Raw genomic sequence first — 13,054 nt, forward strand, 5'->3', positions numbered from 1 at the left:
TGACTATACGGCAATATATCGCATAACGTCAAGGTTGGTCTGACAAATTCACACGAGTTTGGCTCGTTTATATGCAGGATAGTTGCCACCCACAAGTAACCGGATGGCATGACGTCAGTCACGTCAAATGCATGATTATTTGCACATTGAGAAATGAAACAGAAATTCAAGTCATGTTTTCGCGTTACTAATGGGGATCAAAATAGATAATAGGTCAATTTATCCTCGACTTTCATGCGGATAGAGCTCACATTAATTGTTTAAGTCAATATTTGTCATATATTACAAAGGTAGTACTAAAATAGTCCAGTCAAAATAGGGTTAGACCCACCACAAATTGCAACAGAATTTTTTCTTCAGAATGCATTTCAGAGAGGTACCCAGAACAACATATTAAAAGTTTACTCGAATCTACCTTGGGGAAATATGACTAATTTGCATAAATCAAATATGGCGGCCAACCATCCGACAAAATAACATAATTGGCCATATATCACATGTTAAACAAGCTATTTCAGTGATTTCAAAGTCTGAGACTACTTATTAGGCTCAGGGAATCATTTTGGAGGTATAATGTTTCATAAAGGCACTTCATTAATTTGCATAATTCCAATATGGCGGCCAACATTCCTACAAAAGACATTTTCGGTCATATACCACGTATCAAACAAGCTATTTCAGTGATTTTAAAGTTAGAAGTATATTTCTTTGGCATGGACAAATGATTTTCGAGATGCAATTATTTGAATAGGTAATTTTTTAATTTGACTAAATCCAATATGGTGGCCAACATTCCAACAAAGGACATTGTCGGTCATATACCACGCATTAAACAAGCTATTTCAGTGATTTTAAACTTTTAATATTTTTCTTGGGTATGAAGAAACACTTTAAGTGGTTCAATGTTTACAAAGAACCTTTGATAATTTGCATAAATTAAATATGGCTGCCATATTAATGCCCCATGGCTTAATAGCTTCTAATATAAATAAGGGTTCGGTATAGTGTTTAGCACTAGGAAACTATAAAGAAGAAACTGTTAAGTCCTTCGATATTCATTTTCAGCTCATATTTGGTATTGATATAAATACCAAAAAGAGCTTATATGGTGAGTCTATGGCGTCTGTATGTCTGTATGCCTGTATGTAGGTATGTATGTGCGGATGTATGTCCGTCACACGCAAAGGCTCTCATACCAACAAAGCTACCATATCTCAGTATTTGGTGTACAGGTAGATGCAGGGGTTGAGATGTGACGTTGTTTCAGTGTCAAAAATATGCAAATGAGGTCAGAAAAGGGGGAAATCCTGCAATGTGCAGGAGTGGTGGCAATAACTGAAACAGCGCACACATCTGAGTAAGAGGTTTTTGACCTTTAACCTATTTGTATGCAGGGTACCTATTATGTGCGGGAGTGGTGGCAGTAACTGAAACAGCTTATTATTCATTTCCTGTGATTGTTTCATGAACTGTGACATATTAACAGACCTGCTCAAACCATGGATGTCTATTTTTGTACATCCATGGTTGAAACATTCTCTGCTATGCATGTTGCTAAAGTTGACCTCCAGTACCTAAAGTTTCAGACGTTATTTACTTTTGTCATTCTTGTTTTTTTGGTTTAAATATTTCTTGTTGTTTTTCTGGTTGTGCAGAAATCATTGTCATAACATCAACGTAGAATTTTCCTGCACTGAACAGATAGAAACAACACTTATTGTTGATCTTTGGTATGTACAAATTCAGATCAAATTTGAGCGACACCGTATAATTGGATAACATTAATAACATTGGATTCATCTGTGTACGGCATTTTCGTAATTTGTATGGGTGTTTAACACTGTACAGTGTCAAAACATGTAGTCTGTAAAGTTTACTGTTAAAAAACGACGTGTTCAAAATCTTTAGTTTTTAATTGAGACTGAACCCCCTTCTTATGGATGGGTGCATCTTTATAAGATCCCCTAGATGACAGGTAAGAAGTCATCACACATAACAGCAAAAATACAATAAACACAACAAAGCTAAAAAACAGAAAAAAATGATTTGACAAAAATAAAAAATGCCATAATACACACAAATTGAAACTTAGCACTATTGCAAACAATGTCAGATTCATAAAAAATTTATGACACATAGACTCAAAAAATCTGAAAAATGCATGCTTTAGCAAAGGCTTATAATTAATCCAAAAACAGAATCCAACTATTACACAATACAAACAAGTACATCTTGAGTCATTTTTCCAAGTGTCATTTTCCAGATGTACATGCTTGTATCGTGTAACAGTTGGATTCTGTTGGGCTGATGAGTTGTTTGAATTAATTTTAAGCCTTTCCTAAGCATGCAATTTTCAATTTTTTGTGAGTTTATGTGTTGATCAAGTTTTTAAGAGTCTGACATTTTTTGCATCAGAATTTTATTGCAAAACAAAATAGTTGTTCTGTTATATAGCGTTTAAAAAACAATGTGAAAATTTCAGAAAATTTGACCCAGCCAGACTAGAGTTATATTCTTTGCAATTCTCGAAATTCAGATAGAAGAGAAGCAGAAAATCGGTCGATTTGCATAAATTTGCATAAATTACCCCTTCTATATTATGCAACTTACGACTGCTTGCCAAGCTAAAAGGTGAGCCTAACCAATTTTTAATCTTGGGTTAACAAATTAATCAAATTGGATGAATATTTGCAAAAAATTATTTTGAGCAAAATACGCTGCATTGGGTGCAGTGCCCTCTTAACAGTTTTTTTTTTTTTTGATATTCCGGTTGCTAAAATCTCTACAGAACCTTATTTATATAAGAAGCTATTTGGTCATTAATTTGGCAGCCATATTTAATTTCTGAAACTTATCAAAGTGTCTTTTAAAACATTGAACCGCAAAAGGTGTTTATTCATGCTCAAGAAATATATTTAAATTTCAAGATGGCTGAAATAGATTGTTCAATACATGATATATGACAGAAAATGTCTTTTGTAGGTATATTGGCCGCCCTATTGGATTTATGCAAATTAACGAAGAGCCAAGGCAAATCATTGCACCTCAAAAATCATTTGTCCATGCCAAAGAAATATACTTTTAACTTTGAAATCACAGAAATAGCTTGTTTAACCCTTGGACTGCTGTAATTATTTACACAAAAAAAATTAATGCAATATTTTACCAATTTCTGTGAACTTTTCTGTACTTTCTTCATAATTTTTGACCGAATGGATATCATTTTCCAGCAGCTACATTTTGTTATCAAAATTTTGGCAAAAAGCAGAAAAATTGACTGTGATACATTTTATATAGTTGACAATAATAGACTTTGGCGCCCAAAGGGTTAATACGTGGTATATGACAGAAAATGTCTTTTGTATGTATTGGCAACCCTATTGGATTTATGCAAATTAACGAAATACCTAAGTATGCAAATCATTGCATCTCGAAAATTGTTTGTCCATGCCAAAGAAATATACTTTTAACTTTGAAATCACAGAAATGGCTTGTTTAACCCTTTGACTGCTGTAATTTTTTACACAAAAATTTTATGCAATATTTTACCAATTTCTGCGAACTTTTCTGTACGTTTTTTTCATAATTTTTGACCAGATGGATATCATTTTTCATCAGCTACATTTTTTTATCAAAATTTTGGCAAAAGGCAGAAAAAATGACTGTGGTACATCTTATAAAGTAGACAAAAATAGACCTTGGCGCCCAAAGGGTTAATACGTGGTATATGACAGAAAATGTCTTTTGTAGGTATGTTGGCCACCATATTGGATTTATGCAAATTAACAAATTACCTTTTCAAATCATTGCATCTCGAAAAACGTTTGTCCATACCAAAGAAATATACTTTTAACTTAAAAATTACTGAAAGAGTTTGTTTAATATGTAGTATATGACCGAAAATGTCTTTTGTAAGAATGTTGGCCGCCATATTGAAATTATGCAAATTAATGAAGTGCCTATATGAAACATTATACCTCCAAAATGATTCCCTGGGCCAAATAACTAGTGTCAGACTTTGAAATCACTGAAAAAAGCTTGTTTAACATGTGATATATGGCCAATTATGCTATTTTGTTGGATGGCTGGCAGCCATATTTGATTTATGCAAATTAGACATATTTCCCCAAGGTGGATTCGAGTAAACTTTTAATATGTTGTTCTGGGTACCTCTCTGAAATGCATTCTGAAGAAAAAATTCTGTTGCAATTTGTGGTGGGTTAGGTGCCAAATCTCGTAGATTGACTGGACTAAAAGAAATTTCTGACCGACATGGTTCATTTGAACCAAGATCGTGCATTCTTTTGTAATATATATATATATATATATATATATATATATATATATATATATATATATATATATATATATATATATATATATATATATATATATATATATATAAAACAAAATTACTTTTAGTACAAAGTAATGATATCCGTTACTTAAGTTTCATGAATCCTGCAATCATCAGACCGAAGGAGTAGTGAAAGGATTCTTAGCTCGACAGTCGTATATATGTATGATCGGGGCGTACCATTCTATTTGAATAATTTTTGAAGTAATTTTGTGTTATTATTTATAACGCCCTGCTTTAGCATCGAGCACTGTTATTTCCCACGAGGACATCTGTATACCACTATATATATATATATATATATATATATATATATATATATATATATAATATATATATATATATATTATATATATATATATATATATATATATATATAATATATATACACAGTGGATGAATAAATTTGCACACATCTACTGATCTGGTTGTATTTTTTCTGTTTATTCTGTTCGTAATTTTGACACAACGTTTCGTCCTAAAAGTAGGACATGATCAGGTTGAAGATGACTACAAAAGGAGAATAATGACAAAAACAGAACAATGTAAGGCTAGCCAACGTTAACACTAGCCTTGAAGTTTTAAACCATATTTGAAACATTACAATAGCTTTTTTTGCGCATCCAAAATTTGAAAGAGTTTTTTAGTTAATTAGTGCTAGGTGACTTCCTATTAATACTCGAAATGTGGGGCGTTAACAAGCACCTGAAAGTGTGTGATAATAAAAGAGATATTCGCTAAAAGTTTACAAAATACGAAGTAAAGTACAAACTGTAATGAAATTTATTTAATCTCTCACGCGGACGGTTTTTAATAAACGTAAACTAATTTTGGGTAAAATGTAGTTATTTTTATTTAAGTTCTGGATTTACTAAACTGCCGGCACTTCTTACTTCACAGTGTCGTGTTGCTAAATTTATAAGCTTCGAACTTCTCACTTCGAAATATTTTCTATATTTAGAATCGTTTAGCACTTCAAAGTCAAATTTTCGTATTCTTCACTTGGCATCTAAACGGAGGTCCGGCTCTACCACATTTATCACCAGGTAATGAACAATGCAGGGTAACGGCACGGACCTATATTCGCGTGTAATCACTATGTAAGAAGTGTGTTGGATTTTCCAAGGCGGAACCTAAGCAAGGGATTTTAAAATATTCTGATTTTCATAGTTCAGCTGTGACAGGGAGATCATGGTTTCGTTACAACGTCACCATAACTCATGAATGGTGTTCCCTTCCTGATGCCAAAACCATTCTTGCGAAGTATCTTGTACAAATTGTCTCATCTATTTTGTCGCAATACCGACTGTACGAAGGAGTTTATGCATGGGGCATTCATGAAAAGCAATATTGATGAATTCGACAATACAGATTAGACGTTGTCTGTCAAATCTGTGGCCGAGATTTTATTTCAGTAACTTACCTTACTCTATACTTTGTCACTACACTCACGAAAAAGACAATACTTAACATAAGAGATATGGTTGTCGATGTCAATCGGTTTAGACTGGTCGGATCTCCACAATAATAGGTTTTGTAAATATCAACTTGAGAAATACATTAATTCACTACATTTGCTACAGTCTTCAACCTATCCGTGGATCGACGCACAAAAATGGTCACACACTGGATTTGTGATCACTCGTGCGGCTGATACATATATGTCCAATTTCAGAACTGATTACTGTCTACCATCTGATCACGCGGCTATTCATTTCACGTCAAATATTGTCAGGCCAAGCCCCTCAAAAACTGTGAAACAACACCGAATATTAAAGAACATTGACCTGAATCGATTGAAGGATCTGGTTACGTCTGCTCATCAATCCAATCATTGGATGTCAACATGAATGTTCACGACTTGGCCGTTTTCTACCGTACTACGCTTACCAACGCACTAGATGAACTTGCCCCATTGAAAACCAAAGTCATGCGTGATAAACCACGAGCTCCATGCTCCGTCAGGGCATTGTATAATATTCATCTTAATGAATGTAAAGTTGCATACCATCGTAACCGTATGAGAATGCTGACTCTAGATCACTGTTTGCCATTGTTGATGAAATTGCAGGTGGTAAAAAGTCATCAGCGAATATTTTACCTGAAATGGAACTGACTTGATCCCAGATGCGTTTGCAGATTTTTTTGTTCGCAAAATCTCTTTGATTCGTTCGAGTCTCGTCAGCAGCAGCCCTTATGATGACGTTTCGACACCTTGTCAGTCAAAATTGTGAAGTTTACTCCATTGACCATAGCAGATGTTACTCGTGTTGTGAACCAGATGTCGACAAAAACGTCGGCAATTGATCCAATGCCTACTAGTCTAGTTAAGGATTGTATTGAGTCTTTAGCGCCGTTGTTGGCGAAGATTGTTAATGAGTCATTTTCGAGGGATACCTTTCCACAAGACTGTAAATCAGCCATAGTTAGACCTCTTATCAAGAAATCCGGTCTTTACCGAAACGAACTGAAAACTACCAACCAATATCTAACTGTCTGTTTCTGGATAAATTTATTGAGAAATGTGCGCATATACAGTTCACAAAATATCTTGGTGAGAACTCCTTGTTTGGCAGATTACAGTCCGCCTATCGTGAGGGCCATAGTACTGAGACGGCACTTCTCCGAGTGCATAACGATATTTATATGCTCTCTCTCAATAGGAGGGTTGATGTTGTTTTAATTTTGCTTGATCTGTCAGCTACGTTTGACACCATCGACCATGATATCCTGATCGAAAGACTGCGCCATAGGTTTGGTTTTGAGGGGCCAGTACTTGACTGGGTTAGATCGTTCATGGATGGAGGACGCAGCAGATCTCGATTGGTGGCTCGATGGTGTCAAACGCGCACATGCTAAAGTACGGTGTCCCACAGGGGGGGGGGGTTAATGCGGCCCTCTTTGTTCTCCTTGTACGTGTCTCCACTCGAAGACGTCATTGTCCGGCATGGACTTCAGACAGTAATTTTTGCTGATGACTCGCAACTGTATATCACGTGCGATTCCCCACGAGCTCTGTCACCGCTTCTATTTTGCGTGTGTGGACGAGATCCGTCATTGGATGCGAGCAAATTTGCTCGCACTCAATGACTCGAAGACCGAAATAATCTGGTTCTCGTCAAAGAACAGGAAAAGCGAAGTGCGGGGGCTGGCACCTGATAAACGGATTGGTGAAAGTTTTGTGAAACCATCTGATAAAGTCCGTGACCTTGTGTCATCCTAGATTCCGGTGCTACTTTATCACCACAAGTGGCTAGTGTGTGTTGTGCTGCATCACACGCCCTATGGAGAATAGGAAAAATCCGTAAGTTTTTGGACCAGCTAGCATTCTGCAGAAAAATTGGTTCACGCTTTCGTGACGTCTAGAATTGATTACTGTAACAGCTTACTTTTCGGTCTGCCTGATTATGAATAAATAAATTACAGCTCATACAGAATTCTGCTGCTCGCTGGTAGCCAGGATTAGGGTGAGGGATCGGTGTCACATGACTCCTGTCCTGCAGGCTCTTCACTGGCTGCCAGTGGAGCAGCGAATTCAATTCAAAATTCTTTGTCAGACATTTAAAATTATTCATTGTAATACAGCGCCGCGTTACCTCACTGAACTAATAAGTGTCAGGATGCCAATACTCGAAAACATGAGGAGCAATTCTAGTGTATCACTATTCAGCCAAAAATTAAGACCAATAAGAGTTATGGTGATAGAGATTTCTCAGTGTGTGCTCCTAAGCTGTGAATAAGCTACCAGAGGCCATTCGATCAACCAACATTTTTAATAATTTTAAATCGCAGGTCAAAACTTACCTTTTTAAAGCAGCTTTTTAGACTTTTCACTGACAAAATTTTTTTTGAATTTTAAATTGTTTTACCTTTGTGTATATTTTTAGACTAGTGAACAAATGTATTGTATGTATTTTATTTTGTTGTGTAACTATTTTTCAGATTTTAACTGTACAGCGTATAGAGATGGTGTACTCTATGTTATACGCTTTAGAAGAATAAATCATTATTATTATTATTATTATTATTATTATTATACCTAAGCTCCTCTCGTGAATTATGTTGTAACTGAAATACTCTGGAACTCACTGCATACTACAAAGAATTATACTCTTGATCAACTCACTGTCCGTATACGTTTTAATTAACGCCTTCTTAAAGTCTGTATAAACAGATTATCTTAGACCCAAGGGTCTATGAGATTATGTGAAACTTGTTGATAACATAATTACTTTGTGTGCCTCAATCATAACAGATATAAAAAACAAAACATCCAATGGCTTAATCGCTTTTATTAAATATTCTAAATACTATTGATAATATATTTTATTTTAACACATACTGAAAGGGTGTATGCGACTAAGTGTACATAATTAATAATTGTAGAACAAAGTATATTTTGTGTATATGTTCAGTGCAGGGCACTAGTACTTCAGGACTTAGAGCATGTAGTGGTTACTTTAAAGGCAATTTCATGTTCTGATATGCAAATGATCTGTTGTTAGGCACCTGTCTATTACTGTATGATTGCCACCGGACTGCCATATGACAGACAACAGTACCTCCATAACATTGTTGTGCTTGATACGTGCACTTGTGTATCAGTATGTATGCAGTCTTTACAGTGAGCTGTGTTGGATATTTTATCATGATATAGCGCACAGTCGTCACGAGGTTTTCTCGTAGCATTATGCTTATTATCATAATTGGAAAGTAATGTTAGTTTATAGTTTTTTAATCGGCGGACATCGATCACAGCCTTTACTGGTAATGAGTAGCGTTTCATGCAGTCATATTCTAGCGTATGACATTTAACTCAAATTGAATGGGTCGATATTAATATGTGGTTCGCTGAAACTTAGAGTACATAGGACTCTATTACTTTTATTTCTATCTCGGTTCTTAGAAATAATCCACTGGTACCGTAGGCGCATTGATTTCGGTTCCTGCGATTCTCATAATGTTTTCTCCTGGAATCTACTACACGTGTTTTTACCTTCATCGTCGGTCTGTTACATGCACAGCGCCGCCACAGTGGCACTGCTTGCCAACTTACAGACCTGCTTTGCCGATGTTGGTGGCGTTATGATATTGGGTGACATGATCTAGATTTGAAACATCCTGGAAAGTGCACTTGTGTTGACGATTTCAGCAATTGTCGCCTTTACTCCAAATGGAAACAGGACCTAATAAATCCAAACTGTCAAACGAGTCTGAGATAATGTATGATTGTTTGAGATATAGAAAACGTGTGTCACAATACACCCTAACCTTTAATGATTATGTGCACTTAAACACTGCACTGTAACTTTTGCATTGACTTGTTTGTGACACGAAGAATTATGCTTCAGTTGTCTTTGACAAGACATAGAATGGCCTTCAGTACTGAGATGCCGTACTCAGTTAAATTATTTTTTACCGTTGACACAAATCAATTCCTGGCCGTTGTATAAATCACGCTCAGACATTAAATGTCTGGAAATTTCGCGAAGACTCTATAAATAAAAAGTATAGTGATATTACCGCCTGCATTGAAGAGATAGCGTGCATTTCAACACTTTATGTGACATGTTATTAGGAAGTTTGTCCATGAGATAAATATTATGTATCACAATTGCAGTTGCTGACGTTTTTCACTTTTACATATTACATATGCATGAAATTAGGCATTGAATCCGTTGTCCAGAAGTACTTGGCATTGAATTGACTGACATACTCTCAAAATGTTTCTTCCATACCTCTGGTGTTGCCAGACTCTGTTTCTTCCTTAACCGCATGAGCACTGGCCTCAAGAGGATGATGTCGCAAGCCAATGTGGGACATGAAATATTAAGTATCACAATCGCGGTTGCTGATGTATTTGCAATTTTACATATGCATGAAATTTTTCTGAAGTGTGTTTCCGGGTGATTGTTGCATTGTTCAATGTAGTACAAAACAAGGGGAAGACAATTGGGTAGCATTCCGTATTATAATTCAACATTTAGTTTTCACTAAAGGTACGCTTAACATTCTCTGGCCGAAATGCTGTTTTCAGAATGAAATGGAAATATCACCTGGTAGTTCATCTCATTCGCTTTAACATGTTTGCTGATGTTGAAAGTGATGTAGTGAGTCTAACAGAAACTACTTAAAAGCTAAATCTTATATTAATGGACAATATAAACGTCACTACTGAAACGATTTCATATATACTGACACCAACTGTCAGCGAATACACAAAATTGATATACATGTATGTATTTATGATTGACGCGATTTCGATGAATAATCAAATGCATATTGTTATAATTTACTCAGTCCTGTCTTTTTTACTTGAAAACAATCGCAAAACTTACGAAAGGGTAGGTCAATTTATATGTATTATATATATATATATATATATATATATATATATATATATATATATATATATAGATAGATATATATATATATATACAATGATGCAGACTCATCTGTGCAGACATACTATACTCTTGTAGCTAAATACTTTGTACTGCACGGGAGAATTATTTCTCTATCCAGAGCTTTCGACAACTATCCAGCCGTCTTTATCAATGGTGTTGATTAGCACCACTGCGCATGCGTGATCTTAAAATATTATCCCAGATTCGAGGAAGTTGATACCGTCCGCCATCCCGATTCAACGTTTGTTTATGTGTTCTTATGTATATCGCTTCCTTAATACCTCTCTTGAACCGATCCGGCTCCCAATCCAAGATTTTCACATTTTCTACCGTGGAAGTATGACCCGGGGTATAATTGTGAATATGAAACCAACGCTGAATCGGGATGGCGGACGGTATCAACTTCCCGAATCTGTGATAATATTTTAAGATCACGCATGCGCAGTGGTGCTAATCAACACCATTGATAAAGACGGCTGGATAGTTGTCGAAAGCTCTGGATAGAGAAATAATTCTCCCGTGCAGTACAAAGTATTTAGCTACAAGAATATATATATATATATATATATATATATATATATATATATATATATATATATATATATATATATATATATATATATATATATATTACAGTGCTCGATGCTAAAAGAAGAGATCTACGTATAAAGGGGGACCTGAAAATATTTCGGTTCCATATAAATATCTATATTTTCAGCTTTCATAGTATGGTAGGTAATGCAATGAATAATGAAAAACATTCTATCGCATCCAATAGTTCTAATGTTAGTAATAATTAAAAAAATTTAGGACCATTTTGTCGCATTTTATGACCTTTATTGCAAAAAAAATATAAAACTGCATGAATGCCATGATCTTTTCATTAGAAAAAACAACAAGTAAGCCTTGTAACAGGGCAAAAGCTGCAGCTGTTGATAATATTTTATAAACATTTCTATGCAATATATGAAATACAGTTTTTTGCCGTCTCTCTACATCATGCTGAAACACGTAATATTAGGTTTTTGGAATAAACCTTTCTTTTTCTGTTTTAGCATTGCTGAAATTCAGAGTCTCGACCAATTCTATGGTGGTTGAAAAGGGTACACACCTCGATATATAACGTGAAGAGAGGAAACGACCTCTTTATCTTGACTCTGTTGAGGACTAGTTTCACCTTGTAATAATATGCAGCGACGTCTCTCACAGTATAAATTCTCTGAACTCATTAGATTCAAAAAACAAATTGATAAAAACTGTGCTCCTTATTTGCAATATTTGCGGTTTAAGATAGAACAACTTTCTGAATGAGTTGTAGAGTGTGTAATGATAGAAAGACGTTCTTATTCCTTTTTTATTATTCTGAAAGTTCAAAGTTCATTCTTTACGGAAGTGAAACCCTGCCCTTATTAGTTTTTTATATTATTTGCAAATTCTGTACTGAGGGTCGGTGGACTTAAATGCTTTTAAAACACAAATTTATAATTATTATAAAATGGAATCATCAGTTTGTGATTGCGATACACATCAAAATCAGTCTTCCAATGCGTCATAGAGATGAAATGATAAGGTATTTATGTGAAATGTCCGGGGATCGTACTTTGTATAACGAAATCATTTCAATATACTCGTGAAAACAGAATATATAGCATACGTGAAAGTATCAATCTATTGTTTTACTGTAAATCAACCATGGGAATGCATGAATTCATCGTTTACGAAAACATCAAATCTTGGAAGTAAAATAACTTGACGCCTAGACCTTGAAACTGAACTATTGAAAAAGAACACTAAAAACTTACAAAATTAAAGCCTGAATACTCAAAACATCACTCTGAATAAATTGATAAAAGTTTCTATACAACAAATATAGTTCAAGGATATATCAGTCAAAGACAATAAAAAACAACGGCAACAAACACTGACGCCATACAGAAAGAAAACAAGATAGCTCTAACTATTGATCTTTTGTTTGAAGGAAAGCTAGAATACTGGTCAATGTATAGTAGAAATTTCTAAGGTTCCCGCAGCCGCTTGCCTACAAAACAAGGTGATCGTAGAGTGACCAGTCTGCTTGAACCCTTTGAGCGCCAAAGTCAATTTTTGTTGTTTATAGAGTATACCCCAATTTTTTTAGGTTTTTGCCAAAATTTTAATAACAAACTGGAGCCAATGAAATGTCATGTCCATCTGGTCCATTATTATCAAAATATAACAGAAAAATTCATAAAAATTGGTAAAATGTTGCATTCAAATTTTGGTGGGAAAAATTACAGAGCTCAAAGGGTTA

This window comes from Ptychodera flava, chromosome 4 (assembly GCF_041260155.1).
Source record: "Ptychodera flava strain L36383 chromosome 4, AS_Pfla_20210202, whole genome shotgun sequence".
Taxonomy (NCBI): domain Eukaryota; kingdom Metazoa; phylum Hemichordata; class Enteropneusta; family Ptychoderidae; genus Ptychodera; species Ptychodera flava.